Here is a 16,972-nt window from a genome sequence, read left to right as displayed (position 1 = left end):
TGTCTATGGAATGAGAAATTCAGTATATCCCTGAAATTCTTTTTGATGTTAGGATTAAAAAGATAGTAAAACTATTTATCAATTTTGTTATTTTAAAAATCAATGCTGCCTAAAGACTCTTAATTCCTCACAATGTAAACTAAATAACAGGCACATCCCAAATAAAAATAAATCTTGGCCGACAACTGCATACACCTCATTACTGTCAATGCCTAACAATGATATGAGTGCTTAAATCTTTGTGTACTGCTTGTTACTCAAGTGTGCCTGTATGTATGTACCCTTGATGTCTGTATTGTTACAAAATGCAATTGTGGATATATAAGAATATGCTGATACAAATTTTGGACAGAGACGCCAAAGAAAGGGAGGGAATGTAAGTGTGAATATGTATAAATGCATTTATATTATTTGTACAATATGAATGTACATTAAAAGAAGCCTTTTGGCAGAAAGAAGCAAGTCCCAGCCACTGCCGCTAGAGTTCTCCTTCTGCCTGTGCTGCCTCCTCCTCCTTGCTCCATCTGAAACCCTGTTTACCCCAGAAACCTGAACTGTGTGGACAGACAGAGGAAGGGAAGGAAAAAAAAATCAGACACAATACAACTCTGAGGGGGAGAGAAAAAGAGAGGCAGAGGGAGTGAGCGAGAGGGTGTGTGTGGGGGGGTGGGTGGGGTGGCGGTGGTGAAAAGAGAAAGAGAAGGGGGGAAAGAGGAGGGGATTAAAAAAAAAAAAAAAAAAAACCCACACACTCAACAACCAACATGTGAAGCGGGAGGCAGCGGCCTCGGGAAGGGACTGAAAACTTTCCCCAGGCAGCCTGCCGGCGCCCTCCAACTTCTTCCACTAACCGCGCGCGGCCCCTCTCCCTCGCTCCCGCGCCGCGCCTCCTGCTCGCGGCTCCAGACCGGCCCGCCGCGCTGCCGCCGCACCACCGGCGACGAGAGACAGTAAGTGGGGAAGCGGCGGGCGGGTGGACCCTGGGCCGGGCCCGGCGGGGCACGGCCGGTGCGGCGAGCCCTTCCCGTTCGCCACCCGCGTCGGCATCTTGCTCCCCCGGGGCCGCTGGCCACGCACTCCCCCCCACACACACGCATGCACATATACACGCACACCCGCTGCGGGCCGCCCTCGATCATCTCTGTCTTTCCTCGCCCGGTGTCTCCCGTGTGTGTTTTATATGATGGAGGATTATAAACATGGCGCCTCTCAAACTACCAAATCCTTTGCCAGCACTCCCGTGGCCCGCGGAGCCCGAGCGCACGGGGACGCAGGGCAGCCGAGGGCAGCGGGAGCGGCGGCCCGGGCCGCGCCGGCGCCCACCCGCGCCCGCGCCTGGCGCCCCGCGCCGCCCCCCGGCTCCCAGTGCGGCCTCCCCCAGCGCTGCCCGGCTGGCTCCAGGCCCCGGGGAGAGGTGGTTGGTGGTTGGGGAAGGAGGGCGGGCGCGGAGAGTCGGTGCCGTGGGGGACAGGGAAGGAGGGGTGGGGGGAGGGCGCGGGCGAGGCGGCAGCGGCGGCGGCGGCGGCGGCGGCGAGGAGCCAGAGCATAATGGTGGGGGAAAAGAAATCAGCTCTTGAGGGAGGGGAGGCCCCGGGGCGGCCGGTGGCGCCGGTGGCGAGGGTGGCGGGGCTGCAGCTCGGGGGGCGAGGTGGGTGCGGGCGGGGGGCTGCTAATGAGTATTAATGGCGATAACGATGACCCCGTATTGTTGTGGCTCTGACCCCCCACCCCCACCCCGGGTTGCAGTCTTTTCGGGGTGGCGGTGAGGTGGTGCTGGAGCCGCCGCTCGCTTTCTCGCCGAACGTATTAAAGTTGCCCGAGAAGCTTTGTGTGCTTGGGCTGGGGGACCCTCCCCGGGGCTGGGGTCACCCGGTGCGGGGACGCTCGAGGCGGCCGTGGCCTGGTGGGGTGTTGTGGGGTTTGTTGTGGGCGGTGATGTGTCGCTGCCCGCGACCCCTCTTGCCTTCAAAGGAGCCTGGGAAGAGGCTCCTCGGGAAAACTGCGCAGGGGCCTTGTCGGTGTCGGGGAAGCCGGGGAGTCGCGTGAGGCGGCAGAGCGGCCCCTCGCGCCGCGCCGCCCGCGGGTCTCCCCGCCCCGCGGCCCAGGCCTCTGGGGCACACGCCTGCTGGTCGGGGTCCTAAGGGAACGCGGATTTCTGTGTGCGGTGAGGGCGGGGAGGTAGGGAAAAGGGGAGGGAGATGAGGGGGTGGTGTAAGCATTTGCCGTCGCGGTTTGTTTGGGAGTAATGGCAGCGCCGGGCAGGGTTTGTCCCCCACGGACTGAGACAGGGATTCGGTCTGGTTCTCCCGGGAGCTGGGGGCGAGAGACCCTCGAAAGATCAGCAACAGATAAAAGCGAGGTCCTTTGCCTCCGCAACAGGTTCCTCTCCCCGTCTGACAGGAATTCCTTGATTGCACCACCATCTCCCCAACTTCTCTCTTTCCCCAGTGAATTGTGTTGTTTATGCGCCTCTCAGTCTAGCCTCAAGGATTTTCCTGAGGAATCTACCGCTTTTCTTTCTATTGAGAGCATTTGGAGAAAAGCTGCTGGTTAGGGAGGAAGCCCCTAACAGGCATGCATTTTATGGTTAAGTTTCGTTGGGATGAAGTGGGAACTCCTTTAGGAAGCTGTCGTCCCGCTTCCCGCTCCCCTAAGCACCTTCTATGAGGGATGGGGCGTGGAGAACCTTGGACCATATGTAGCAAGTGGGCAGCCCATGAGTTGCGTGAGACTTAACTTTTATTTACGTTGTTTTCCCTCAAGTTTTTCTCTCTTAGTCTGTAGAGGCACGCTTATTGTATATATGATTTTATTTATGTGCATTTATAAAGTACGAAACAGCCTTGTACTATTATTAAATAAGCAAGCGCTAAGTAGATCGGGGAGGTAGAACAAAGTGCAAAACATTCCCACAAGGAAAGCCCATTTTGATAAATGTCTGATGGTGATTTTAGGAAACCACTGCATTCCATGAGGGAAGTTGCTGATCCAAGTGGCTAGTGGAGTGGAAAAGCAAGGTCTCTCGAGTTTTTTTAAGGCTCCGGAGTACTTAACATGAGGGAGTTGTCACTACTTCACTATGCCGCATCCTACAATAAGCTTTGAAGAAAGAAGAACTACTTTGGTTTTATATGGAAGGCAAGAGCATTATTAAAAATAATTTATCTGTATGTCGAAAGGCAGAAAATAAACTTTTATTTGTATTTTTTTAAAACTGAAAGATACCGTTTTCGCTTGGTGATTTTATGGGATGCATAACTTTTTCAGGCCTTTGGATCATTGATTATAATTAATAGTTGGAAGTTACCAGGGAGGTAGTCTTGGTTGTACTTTAAAGTGTAAATACTTTCTGGTATACAAGGTCATCATTGTAATTTTTTTCTGAATAATAATAATGATAACATATTTCTGTACAGGCATATTATTATCCTTTTTTGGACTGACTGGTGCTGGTTACATTGCAGTCATTATTTTGGTCAACTGTCCTTTATGTCATGGCCAGGTTAAAGAATCAAAGATTTGAAGACAGGGATGAGTGTTACTCTCTAATTATGACAGAACCAATAAAATATTTTTCTTGCTTAATTCTACCTGTGATGAACAGAGAATTTCTATATTTTAGATAGTACTTTTTTTCATGGATATTGTTTATGTGAAAATTGAAGGATCAGTGCCCATGACATGTGTTGTTACTTATATTCTATAATCCCCTTTTTACATTCTGTAAAAACGGGCAATTTATTTTGGCAGTTACCTGTTGCAAGGTGTTGAAATAAACATACATGCAAGTGCTTCCAGCTTGACAAAGAAATATCAATTAAAATGTTAAAATTTAGCTCTTAAATATTCCTAGGATTTCATTATGTTGGTACTTTGGAGTGGATGTAATCTTCATCTTTTAGTGAATTGACATATGTTTATTTGAACTCTCACCCCTTAGTAATCCTCTCCCCTTTTTTCCTTTTAAGGTTATTCAGATAGTATGTAATAATAGAGGCATTCATAACCTTTGGCTTATTCTAACTGAGCATGTTTAGAATATTAGGACACTAATTGGATCTAACTAAGAATTTTAATATTTGTAATAGAAGTATCAAATACGTTACTTAAAGCTGTAAACCCCTGGGATCAGGGTTTGTTTTTTTTTTTTTTTTAACCTTCCTTGTCCTACATGGAGAACATCATTGCATTTAAGCAAAGAGGTTGTATCTGGGAAAAGAAAGGAGAAAATACACAGTCAAACTTGATCTTTGGATTGTTAAAAACTTCCACTGTTTGAAAACCTTATCTTGGATTTAACATTGAAAATTTTAAACAGTGATACGATTTTTGTGTGTTTAGATTAGAGGGAGAGAGCATAGCAACACAATTCTGAGCACACTCTGAAGCTAAATGGCTAAGGTCTGAATGCCACCTCTGTCGTTTATAGCAAAGTGACCTTGGACATATGACTTAACCTTATCATGGTTAAGGTCTCAGTTTTCTCATCTGAAAAATGAGGATGATGATATTAGTACCTACTTTATAGGGTTGTTGTGAGGATTAGTTAAAATTTTAAAGCACTTAAAAGAGCACCTGGCACATAATGAATACTACCTAAGTGTTTAATAAATGCTTTCTCTCCTTCCTTTTATTATCACTTGTGAAGGATAGGTTTACATTGTTTGAGCTCATTAATACAATGCCTTATTTTCAAGTTGGTTTAGGAAATGCGCATCCTCAATTTATATTCTCAATAAAGGTATTTCCATACTGTGTTCTGATCTAGGCTGTATTGTGTTCCCAATGAAATTCTAACAGTGGGAAGGATGGTGTTTTCTTTCCTTTTATATTGAGAGTTTTTATTTCTTTACTGTATTTTCTTTATTTTACTACAAGAAGGAATGTGTGTATTGCAAATCCATTAATATTTTTAAGAAGCCACCAGTATAAAAGTTACTTCCTGGAAATGGTAATTTGGCATGCTGATAGCAAGTATAGTATACCTTAGCTTTTGCAACCTGACAATGCCCTAGCATGGATTTAAATGAAATTCGCAGATAAATCTAAAACCTCATTCATCATTGATTTTAACATTTGTTTCTCATTGTTGAAGAAGTTGTAGTTTTATTTTTGTTTTGTTTCTGCTTTGTGTTATTCATTGTTTTTGTTTTTTTTTTCCAAAAAGCCATATTAAGAATAGAAGGAAGGAGACAACTAACTGTCATATACATAATAGATGCTAATAGTGGTTTGTAAGTCAAATTTTCAACTCAGGATAATAATAATTAAACCAGCTAGTGTGCAAAAGTTTGAGGATCTGACATTGCAGCATGGCATGCTCACATATTATATGCTTTGTCTTATTAATTTGTATTTAACTGTCATAGCTTATCTCTGAGTCTTTTTTTTTTTTCCACTTAGTTACTTTAGAATGGTGGAACATAAGTATTTGTTAAAATCCTCAGGTCTCATTTACTTGAAGCGATTTTAATTATTTTTTATCATTAATTTTTAACAGTCTTTCATGAATAATATAGTAACTGAAATGCGCAGATACTGTGAGAGCACTTATTTTAACCATTGATTTTAAATTAGTATTTTTCTTTTTTCCCACATCTGTTACCCTGTCTGTAATTGTTTCCCGTTATATGTATTATATTTGCTGGAAACAGATAGACTTTCTGAATAAAGAAACACTGATTGCCACCTTTTCAGCTGATTGTTGTTGGAACTAAGCATTCACCAACAGTTTTTGACAAGTAGTAAAAAATAACTGATTTGAGTTTAATTTCTACCCTTACCCCTTGCATAATAACTTTCAGTTACTTACTTGCAGTGGCACTGTCAAATTTTCAAAACAAATTTAAATCTGCTTTGGTATAATGATTCTGTGAAAATCATTAATGATCTGGAGGTTTGTCGTCTTTAGTCTTAATTTTTGAAATGTGATGATACCCACATTTTATAACATAAATGGGTACCATGATAATAACATCTATCATGTATTGTGTATTTACCATGTCTCAGTCCCTGTGCCAAGTTATTTACATACATTATCCCCCTTTGAAAAAACAAAACAAAAAACAAATATCCTACACATTATTGTCTCAAAAGCATAGCTGTCTTGCCATTAATTATGGAAGGTCTGCTTCCTTGTAGCACCCCTCTATCCCAGCATGCACACCCCCCAACACACCCACACCCCACACATAACTAAACAAAAGCAGATGAATTAGGTATTTCGTGACAGAATGTGATCCACATTCCATGAAAGTTTGAGAAACCCCAGAATAAAAGGTAGAACTATGGAAATGAAGATAATGGGAGAGAGATTAGAATCAAAATCTACATATCTGGTAGAACAGTCTTTGAATATTCAATTTTTTAAAGATGTGCAGAAAGAAAGATCTTTTTTGTCTATGAGAATGCCTGCTAGTCCTGATTTTCTATATATAGAATTCTTAGAAAGTTTTTTAGTTTGTATTGTGAAAATGCTATACAAGATTTGATTTTAAAATACTTACAAATGCAAAGACATTTTCTGTAAAATAAAAACCAGGTATTTTGAATTTTTTTTTTAGTATTTGTATAGTCCTTTATGTATTTTAGTAGGGAAATCTAGCAAATTGTTAATTCAAATTATTTATTTAGAGCTAGTATATATTTAGGCATTTAATCTTTTACTATATTTTTCTGTATGTTTTCTATTCAAGAGGAGTTTTCTGATTTTAAGTCAGGTTTCTTTAAAGGGAAATTTAGCATCTTTTATTTTCACAAGTTAAGGTATTTTGACAAAAATTGCAGGGTAAGATCTTTTAAAATGTCTTTAATCAGATAGCAGTAGAAATACACTTATGTGCAAATGCTTACATGATTTAGTCATACTGTTAAGTTGTAAAATTATAGTTGCCTTGTGTATGTGCAAATTTTACATAAAGTTGGAAACATCAGCAAATGTCCACAAAGTATCACATAAATGGCTACAAATTTGCAAACTTTTAAGTGAAATTAAAGAAACAGAAATGACAAAGATAATGGAATACTGTTATATCTAAGTTTTTCAGGGACCATCTAGATTCTTTTTTCTTCAATGATAAAAGGAACATATTTAGCAAATTGCATTATGTGCTCTTATATATCAATTCAAGAAATTTGTGTTGTTGAAAACTTACATGAAGTGTTTTTATTTTTTGAAACTGAATAATATTTAGACTATGTAAACTAGTTTCATTTTAAAGAAATGCTTTTATATAGTGCAGGTTATTACATAATTAATCTATTTCATAAGATCACACTAAAATACAATACTGTATTTTCTTTTAACAGGCAGAATATGTCCAACTTGAATATCTAGAGTTCATTCATTAATATATTCAGTTATTTATTGGGGCTCTCCTATGTGCCAGGCACTTGCTAGGTGCTGAGGTGAGCAAGATAGGGTCATTGCTCTTTTAGAGTTTATAGTTGAGGGTAGCAAAATTACCCAAGCAAGCACAATAAAGTATAATAGAGAAATAATGGGTGCTATGAAACAGTGTATTTGAGTTAAGGTACATTGATTGTTTTTGAGTTAAGATTATTTTTGAGGTCTTAGTGCCGATGATTTCAAATCTATTATAATTTGTAACTTTGAGATTTTACTGTATTAACCACGTGAGTATTTTTAAAAACTTTAGTAACTTTTCACAATGCTCTGTTAAAAAATAGAGCTGTATTAACTGTAAAACACATGTTTTCTGTCTATTATTTGAACATTGACATGAAAGGTAGACCCATTTAAGCTTTTTAATGTGTGTTGTTTTTTTTTCCTACTTTGGTCTGCATGTGTGCAAAGTAAATTTAAAATATAATTTAAAGAAAGATCTTCTTTCCTAGTTTAAGCATTTATCATGTGAACATACATGAACTATAAATAGCCTGATATAAATACATTTAAATGATGTTCTGTAATTGATTATATATATGCATATTAGGTCACTTTGGCAGCACCTACTATACTAGGCAATTCATTTATTTCATTTAGTCTTCACAGCTGCATCATGAGGGAAGTGTTATAACCTTTTTATAATAGGGAGATAGACTCAGAATGGTTGGTGCCCAGGGTTGCAGAGAATATTTGTCCGAACTGGTATTTGAATTCAAGTGTATGTGTACCAAGTGTGTACACTTTCTATTATGCTACCATATCCCTAAAACCCTCCAGCTTCTTGGATCTTTGTACTGATACACCTTCATCTTCCAAATTTACTTTTTTATAAGTCTTCAAACTGCTGAATAATAAAAGATCCTAAAATTATGCTCATTCTACTTATAAAAGCAGGAGGCGGAAAGAATAGAATATTAGAAAACTGGTAATCAGAACATTTCACATATAAAGTTCTGGTTAATTCCAGTTTTACTGGTAATGGCCACTAGTAGCCCAAGAACAAGCATAGATACTTGGCTCATTTTCTTGCTGTTGCTATTGGCAGCTCACGTTATAAAGCTAGCTTGGCTCGGATGAGGGAGGGGCCTATAATATTTATTTTAAATACCTGTGTGTATGAGAAAAATGAAAATATCTGGAATTAATCCAACATCTTGCTGTATTAGAAGGGGAAGTCATTGTCTTGAGGAATCTTTTAATAGTCTCTCTGTTGGATAAGTTCAATTTGGATTGAAATGGCTAGTTTCTTGAAAGCCGCTGTAAGTGCTAAGACTTCAAAATTCTGTATGGTGCTTACAGATATTTAAAATAAAATATTTCATGAGAAGAAGATGATGAAGAGATAAGTAGATCAACTGAGTAGCATTCACAGATTCAGATCATCCTAGCAGTCATTGGTATTAGTGCTACAGTGGGATTAAATACAGTTTATAGCCATGGGAACATTTTTAAAAAGAAATTTTATTTTAATGACAGCTAAATATGAGGAAAGAATCCTAACTTGAAAGCTATTATGAACTGTTTAGTTTTCGCTTTTTGTACATTCTTGATTTTCTTGTTTGTGATTGCTTTTCTGTCTCAAAACTGCATCTTAGAAATGCTATTTGTGAGATCAGATCCTTTATTTTCAACTGGGTTTTGACACGGGCCCTTCCCAATTAATATAAAATATACCTACTTTAACTGCCCAGGTCTTGCAGTAGGAGTAAGGAGATTAATTTATTTGGGATTTCTATTGATGGCATATTTAATAGATTTTTTAATAGTTTCACTTACCATTAAAGATGTTGTCCTTTCAAATTATACTTTAAGTCCAAGGTAATTTATTTTTCTACTGCACTTACACTTTAGTATTTTTCTTATATGTTTAAAAATATCAAATTTAATATCCAAACACCTGAGATCTTTTATTTTAAATATCTGCTTATTTTACTATTCTACACTGTGTATATTCTACACATATAATCCTTAGAAGCTTCTTGCTCCTGATCAGTATTCATTTTGGATTTTTTCAGGTAAGAAGTGACTATTTAATTTGAAAGTTAAATGTTACTTTCTTAGGGTTATTAAAATAAAACTAGTTTTAGTCTCAGTTACTTTCAAGTAAATTAAAATTTGAACAACCAGCTATCTGGTTTAAAGTTGGACTTTCTAGATTCATTTGCATATTTTAAACAAAAGTTAATGAAAAATGTACTATTATAAGCCTTAGCTAGTCATATTTGCACCTCACTTGTTCTTTCCAATAAACTTCTTGGGATTTTAGATAACAGTGCTACACAATTCAAATTAGGAGCCAAGTGATTTAATGTATTTTTCCATAGTACATCAATTCTCAATCATGACAGAGCATTTGAATTACCTGACTTTTCCTTTTCCTTTTTTTTTTTTTTTTTTAACAATAACATTTTTGAATCAGAATCTCTGGGGGTGAGTCTGTGCTCTATTTTTAAAAAGCTCCACAGTTGATATTTTTTAAACTTCTCAAGTTTCAAATTAAAAAAAAAAAAGTGGTATACTATGCCTTCTTTTAAAATAATTATTTTTGGAATAGCTTGTAGGAAGTGGTGTACCTTGGGAGCTTTAGCTCTGTCACAGAATTCTTCTTTGAAAAATCTGATCCATGATGTAGAGGATATGTATCTGGCTTAAATCAAAACAGGCTGAAAAATGAATGTGTCCTAACAGAAAGCCTCAAGTATTTTCAGGTTCCTTAAAAATACTATTGTATTGCCATTCTTCTATAGGTGAGGGAAGATGGATATGCAAAGGGCTCATTAGTTGATATTTCCTGATGGTCTCAGATATAGTACATAATCACTAGTTACTTCACATCATATCTTGCAGATAAATGCTATTCATGTGATAACTGTGAAAGTTGAATGTCTCTGGGCATTCCAATAATATGACTGAGAAGCTAGCAGGATAGTGTTCCTGCCATATCCTGTAGTAAATTCTCCAGGATTCCTGGTAATCCTGATCTGTATCAGAAAAGCTTGGATGTTTTCCCTGGGGCAGTCAGATCAACCATCTTGAGGTTACAATTGCAGTTGTAGTAAGCCTTTCTTCAGAAGAATTTTCTGGCTTTGCTTAAATGTCTGGGTAGTCCCCTCTTTATCTCTTGCCTATATCTGGATTTCATATTCCTCCAGATTCCAGGCTGGAGGGGAGTGACATTTCCATTGTGAGGTTCTGCAGAAATCTGACCATGCACAGAAGTAGATTTTAGATTTATATCCACAGGAGATTTTAGCTGAGTACTAAGAGTATGACAGAAGTAGATTTTAGCTGAGTATCAGAAGAGTATGACTTACTTCCTTTACTCTGGGAAGAAGTCGTTGAACTATAAGAACCTGTCATTCTGAGTGTCCAGATTAACCATTACTTGCCAATATCCACATTTTTCCCTATGTAAGCTGATTTCTCCCAAAACCATTTTGAGGCTTCACCATGATCCCTGGAACCTGTGTGCTGCCTGATAATTCCCACAGGTTTCTCTTAATGCCTCTCTATTGTAGTGTGTATAATCTTCCAACAAATCCGCAAAAGTCCAGGTGTATGGGCAGAAGGGTTTTAAAAGAAGAGGAACAAGGAGTATTAGGAAGTATTAGGAAGTGACACAGGGAAGTGACCTGATGCTGACTATCTGTAGAGTTTTCAACATGGGTCTGAATGGTATTCTTCGTTTGCGCTTCTGGTTGTATGGCACGGCTTAGTCCAGAGTTGATTTGGAAAAACTATCCCACTGGTTTTAGTGTTCTTTTTGTTTTTGTTTTTGTTTTTTTTTTCCCAGTTATACCTCAGGTGATAAAGTGTTATCTGTTCTTAACGTGTGTTAAGTCAGAGTTTCTTAAGTATGCATAATTTTCTCAGTTTTAAATTGCCAGGAACAGTCATGAATTATTTTGTTAATTGCTGTTGTTAGAATTATATTTTTAACTTTTTATTTTGAAATGATTTCAAACTTACAGGACAGTTGCAAAATTAAAACAAAACCCCGTACAGAGAACTCCAGCATACCGCCCCACTCCCCACACCCAGATACTCAGATCCACTAAGTTTTAACATTTTGCCACATTTGTTGTATCATTCTGTTTTCTAAACATTTGAGAGTAGGTTGTCTACATCATGTTCCTTGAACACTTGATACTTCTATGTATATTTCCCAAGAAGAAGGATATTCACTTATGTAACCACCTTAAGTACAATTATCAAGTTTAAGAAATTTAACATTGATATAAAGCGTACAGTCTATTTTCCTGTTTTTTTCATGTGTCTCAGTAATGTCCTTTTAGGTCTTTTCTCTGCCATTATTAGATCCAGTCCAGGATCATGTATTGCATTTCATTGTCACTGTCTCTTTAGTCAATTTTTTTTTTAATTGTAGAAACATGTACAACATAAACTTTCCCAGCTCAGTACTCTCAAGCCTACCATTTAGTAGGATTGGTCATATTCACAATGTTGTGCTATCCTCACTACCATCCATTAACAGAATTTTCCCTTCACCCCAAACAGAAACTCTATAACTATTATGTATTAACTCCCCATTCTCACTCCCAGCCCCCCAACCTGTTCTCTGTTTTCTGTCTCTAAGAATTTGCATATGCTAGCTATTTCATGTAAGTGGAATCATACAATATCTGTACCTTTGTGTCTTGAGTTATTTCATTCAAGATACCTTCGTGCTTTATCAATGCATCAGTAGCATTCATTCCTCTTTAAGGCTGAGTAATATTCCATTGTATGTAGATACCCATTTTGTTTATCCATTCATCTGCTTATGGACATTGGTTTGCTTCCACTTTTTGACTACTGTGAATAATGCTGCTATGAACATTGATGTACAGAGTATCTGTCTGAGTACCTGCTTTCATTTGGGTATATAGCTGGAAGTAGGATTGCCAGGTCATACAGTAGTTCTATGTTTAACTTTTTGAGGAACTGCCATTTTACATTCCTACCAACAATGTACAAGACTGCACTACTTTATATTCTCATCAACAATGTACTAAAGTTCCTATTTCTCTGCATCCTTCCAGCATTTGTTATTTTCCATTTTTTTTACAATAGCCTTTCTAATGAGTGTTAGGTGGTATCTCGGGCTTTTGATTTGCATTTTTCTAATGCTAGTGATGTTGAGCATCTTTTCATGTGCTAATTGGCCATTTGTATATCTTGTTTGGAGAAATATCTGTTCAAGTCCTTTGGCCATTTTTTAATTGGGTTGTTTATCTTTTTGTTGTTGAGAATTACATTTTAAAGGCAACAGTCTTTAAAATTTTGAACTTGAAGATAGAGTGGAAAATGTTAGATGGCTATATTATTACAAGTCAGAATTTGTTCTTAAATAGAACATCATTTCATAGGATGATCTAGATATTGTAAATAATATGAAAGGAAGAGGATGTGAAGTCTGATTCATAGAAAGTAATTGACTTTGAAAAATTTAAATTCTACCAAAAGTAATGCTAAACTGAAAATTGGCCACTCCAGACTCTGATCTGTCTCTTCAACTCATTGAGACCACAGTGTCTTTTGGGACTCACCTTCTTTGCACTGTAGCCTGGAAGTTGCTACTACTCGGGAAACTGAGGTAACTGTAAGAGTCTTCTAATTTATTTTCCTTCCTTCAGGGATTATTATTCTGTCATTCAGGACATTTTAGAGTCTGCTCTTAGTCTAACTTTCTAAGTCTTACTTCCCACTGTTCCCCCTAATTAAAGCTTTTACTTCAGCCAGCCATTCTATTTATTCTTTCAATAAGCATTTTTTAATGTGCAAGTAGTATTGGTTGTATAAAATAGTATTTTATAACTTTTGTTTAGGTAACCTCCTTTTTCCCCCCTCCACTCCATATCCAATGTTGCAGTCTGCTTAAAACTTAAATTAAAATTTGTTGGCATTTGAGTCTCTGTCCAGTTTCATCTAATCTATCTTATTGCCATCACCCCTCAGTGATCTGTTCCCTCAATTTAACTTCTGTAGCTTTTGAAGTTTGCCTCAACTAATCGTTAATCTTATATTGCCTTTTACTATTATTTAACGTTTACCTCTGTAATTATTTTACCAGTTCCTTTATCTGAGAACACTGACTTTTTAAGTTTTTTAATAATGCATAGTGCAATGCTGTATATAAAATAGGTCAAATGAATGTGAAGTTAGTGAAAAGAATGACCCTTTATCATTTCATTGTCTACATAGAATAGGCAAAACCCAAATCCTGGATAATTTAAGAGTCTCCTGACCTGCATCCTGGTGGAGAAAAACTACTGAGCAGGTGGTACCAGTATAGATTCTTGAAAACAAACATATTGTCACCTGGGCTCTCAATCATACTTTATTTCTTGAATTAGCTCATGCTTCACTTTCCATAATCATTGAATTAAACTTTCTTCATTTTTCTCAAGCTCTTTCTTCTACCCTCCTTCATCCTCTTTCACTCTTGGCAGATGACTCTGGCCTCTTTTTTCATGGAGGAAAGACAAGCCATCATTTGGGAAAGAACTTACTTTATTCCAGATCTACAACGTACCTGCATTTATCATTTCCTCCTTTTTGTTTCCTCCTACCCATTTTAATCTCTTCAACTGTGTTTAAAAATCACTCCTTCCAGAAACCTCTCACCTATTATATTTTCATTCTCTTCCATACTGGCTCCCTTCCATTTGCATTCACATATACTCAGACATCATTATAAAATACAATAAAATAAACAAAAATCACATCAAGCAAAAACTTACCAAAACAACAACAATCTTTTCTGAACTCCATACCCACCTCTGTTTTTGTCTCTTCCACTTCATAGCTTCTTGCCTCTCTGAACACTCATAAAAAGACTTGTCTCCCTTTTTGTTTTCTCTCCTTCTTCACATTCTAGTCATTTTCCAACCTACCCCAGTCCAGCTTCTACTACCATCAGACTAGTGAAAATGTTCCAGATAAGGTCAGCAATGATCTCCAGATTGCAAAGTCCAGTAAATCTTTTTCAGTCCTCATTTTACTTGTTCTTTCAGCAGCATGAGGTACAGTTGACCATTCCCTCCTTAGAACACTTTTTTAAATTATGGTTTCTGTAATGCCTCACTCTCCTGCTTTTCTTTATAACCTTTTGGCTGCTGCTTCTGTGTTTGCCAAACTTTCTTCTACTACCTACAATTAAGCATTGAATATCAAAGTATGGTACCCTAGGACTCCTTCTATTCTTATTTTACTATGTACCTCCTTCCAGAGTCTCATCCCTGTTAATGGTTTCAGTTACCACCTACATGGTAGTAATTACTGTGTCAGTTAAGATGCTTTCAGCTGTAACTTCCAGAAAACTTTAACTCAAACTGGCATTAAACATTGAGCAAACTTATTATTTCTGGAAGTCCAAAGATAAGAAGGACTCTAGGCATGATACAGTCAATAGCTTACAATTGTCACCAAGGACCTTCTTTCAGGCTTTGTTCCTGTGTGCCATACTCAGCATCAGGTTTATTCAAAGGCAGTTCGTCTCGCGGTTGCAAGATGGCTCCATCAGTTTTGGGCATCATATCTAGAGTCAATGATAGTACTCAGAGGAAGAAAAGTTCATTTCCTAGGAACTAGGAAACCTGTCCTAAAAGTACCCCTAGCACAATTCTCCCCCATTTAGTTATATAGGACTTGCTGAACCACTCGCTGATATGGAAGAAGAATTACCATGATTAGTATAGACTAAACTTCTGAGATGAGAGTTGTTTGGAGACAAGTCATTCTCCTCTGCCAAAAATTCTTTGGTGACTTCTCATTGCCCTTCGTTTAAAGTCTCAGATCCTTTAGAAAGGCTTATAAAACTACGAAATCTGTCCGCTGTATATCATACCAATTTTATCTGGTCTTCATTTGCTTCAACCTTGCTGCTAATCCTAAATGTCCTAGAGGGCTCGGATTAAATGTTACTTCTTCAGGGAAACCTTTATTACTCCCCCAAACTAGGTAAGCCTTCCCAGTATATTTTCTGTAGAATTACTAGTTTCTGTATCTTTGGTACTCAAAACAACCCAAATTGTTGTTTAATATAAACAAATACTGGTTGATTGATTAAATGGCCTAGATGTCATATCAGAATAATGAGTTGATGGTATGTAGCTTTAAAATACCCTTCACTGTCAGTTAATTATGATTGAAAGTAGTGTTGTATATGCTTAAAGGGCATTTGTATTTGCTCACTAGATTACTACTTTTTAAAAATAAATATTTATAGAGTTTACTTTTGGAAGAGCAAAACAATAAAAGCTAAATATATTCAGTTAGCTTACTGTTTTTAATATTTGTGGATTCTGGGTAAGTTTGAGTGCATATGGGAACTAATTTTATACTTTATCAAGTATTAGACTTTAAATAGATACTGTATTACTTAAGGAGGGCAGCTATTCTGCTGTGAGAGATGAGAAGGCAGAAATGGATTCTAATAAAGTGATTTATTTTCACTCTTCTTTCTCTTCTTTTTGTAGAACACTGCTTCTCAGACTAGTAGAGAGTTGTCAGCAATTACCCAGCCTATCCTGTCTTCAGAGAGTGAAGGGGAAAGTGTGAGAACTGTAGCCATATGTTAAGGAAGTTGTTTGCCAAGATGCTTCCTAAGTGAGTGGGAAAGCATTGTGGATATGGGCTTGCTCAGTACCATCCTGGCAAATTTTAGGGGCATAGCCATACCTAAGGCTGTGGCCATTTTTAATGCTAATGAGATGGGTTTATTTTGGAAAATGCTGTGCCTTCATAAACCACAATTAATGATGGTGTAATAATATTTTTAGTTTCCCCTTCCACCCCAGTTACTCAGAATTTTGCTCCTTGACCTTAGAATCCTTCTCAACACAGTGTCCTAGGCAGTCATTGTGAATCAGTTAGAAATATGAAATGAGACCAAATCTATTGATACTTCTTTTCAAGATTATGGGAAACATTTTAACCAAATTAAAACTTTAAAGAGCTTTAGAAATAGACATTCTGTTGCAATAACAGTAGTTGGCAATTTAGCTAAACAAAGTGCCAGATTTATTGGCATACTTTCATTATCAAAGCTTATCCTATGTCCACTGTTGCCTGATATTTCACAATGTATAAAATAATTTAAGATTTTAGATTTTATTTCCTATTAAGTAAAATACAGATTTTCAAAGAACGTTACAGACTTTGAGATCTGGATTATATCAGTTCAGCAAGACAATGTCACAAATCAAAACAAGGCAGGAATGTTTATTTCCCAAACCTTCTCAGAAGTCAAATGTTAGCATAAAAGTCTGCTATGATTCTGAATAATGTTTTCTATTCTTGCTGGAGGGAACCTTAGCGCTTGTGACATGGGCTGTCCCCCCACTTTGCCGTGTAATTTTCTAGTTCGTTCTTCTGTTGCTCACTTATTATAATAAAATATATATAGTAAAATAAGATTTGGTAACTCAGTATAGTGAAATATCCTTTATATGGAACACAGAATAATTGTGGATTTAAACAAATGTACCTTATAGTTAATTACCATGTAATCAGAATCTAAACAATGGAAAAGCTTGATTGCAAACTTTTTCTTTGGTCTGA

The 16,972-nt window shown here is 37.6% G+C and overlaps 1 protein-coding gene across 2 annotated transcripts in view; it reads left to right on the top strand.

Moving 5' to 3' along the window:
* The first annotated feature begins 742 nt into the window (after positions 1–742).
* ZMYND11 (zinc finger MYND-type containing 11) overlaps positions 743–16,972 on the top strand; it is a 152,330-nt gene continuing 136,100 nt past the window's right edge. For both annotated transcript variants that reach the window (XM_037835697.1, XM_037835696.1), the window contains exon 1: positions 743–950. The gene's annotated coding sequence lies outside the window, so the exon portion shown is untranslated. The remainder of the gene's footprint in view (positions 951–16,972) is intronic.

The sequence above is a fragment of the Choloepus didactylus genome, chromosome 5 (genome assembly GCF_015220235.1).
Source record: "Choloepus didactylus isolate mChoDid1 chromosome 5, mChoDid1.pri, whole genome shotgun sequence".
In the NCBI taxonomy this organism is placed as follows: domain Eukaryota; kingdom Metazoa; phylum Chordata; class Mammalia; order Pilosa; family Megalonychidae; genus Choloepus; species Choloepus didactylus.
The sequence above is the reverse complement of the archived record's forward strand: the minus strand, read 5'-3'. Positions and strand labels throughout refer to the sequence as shown.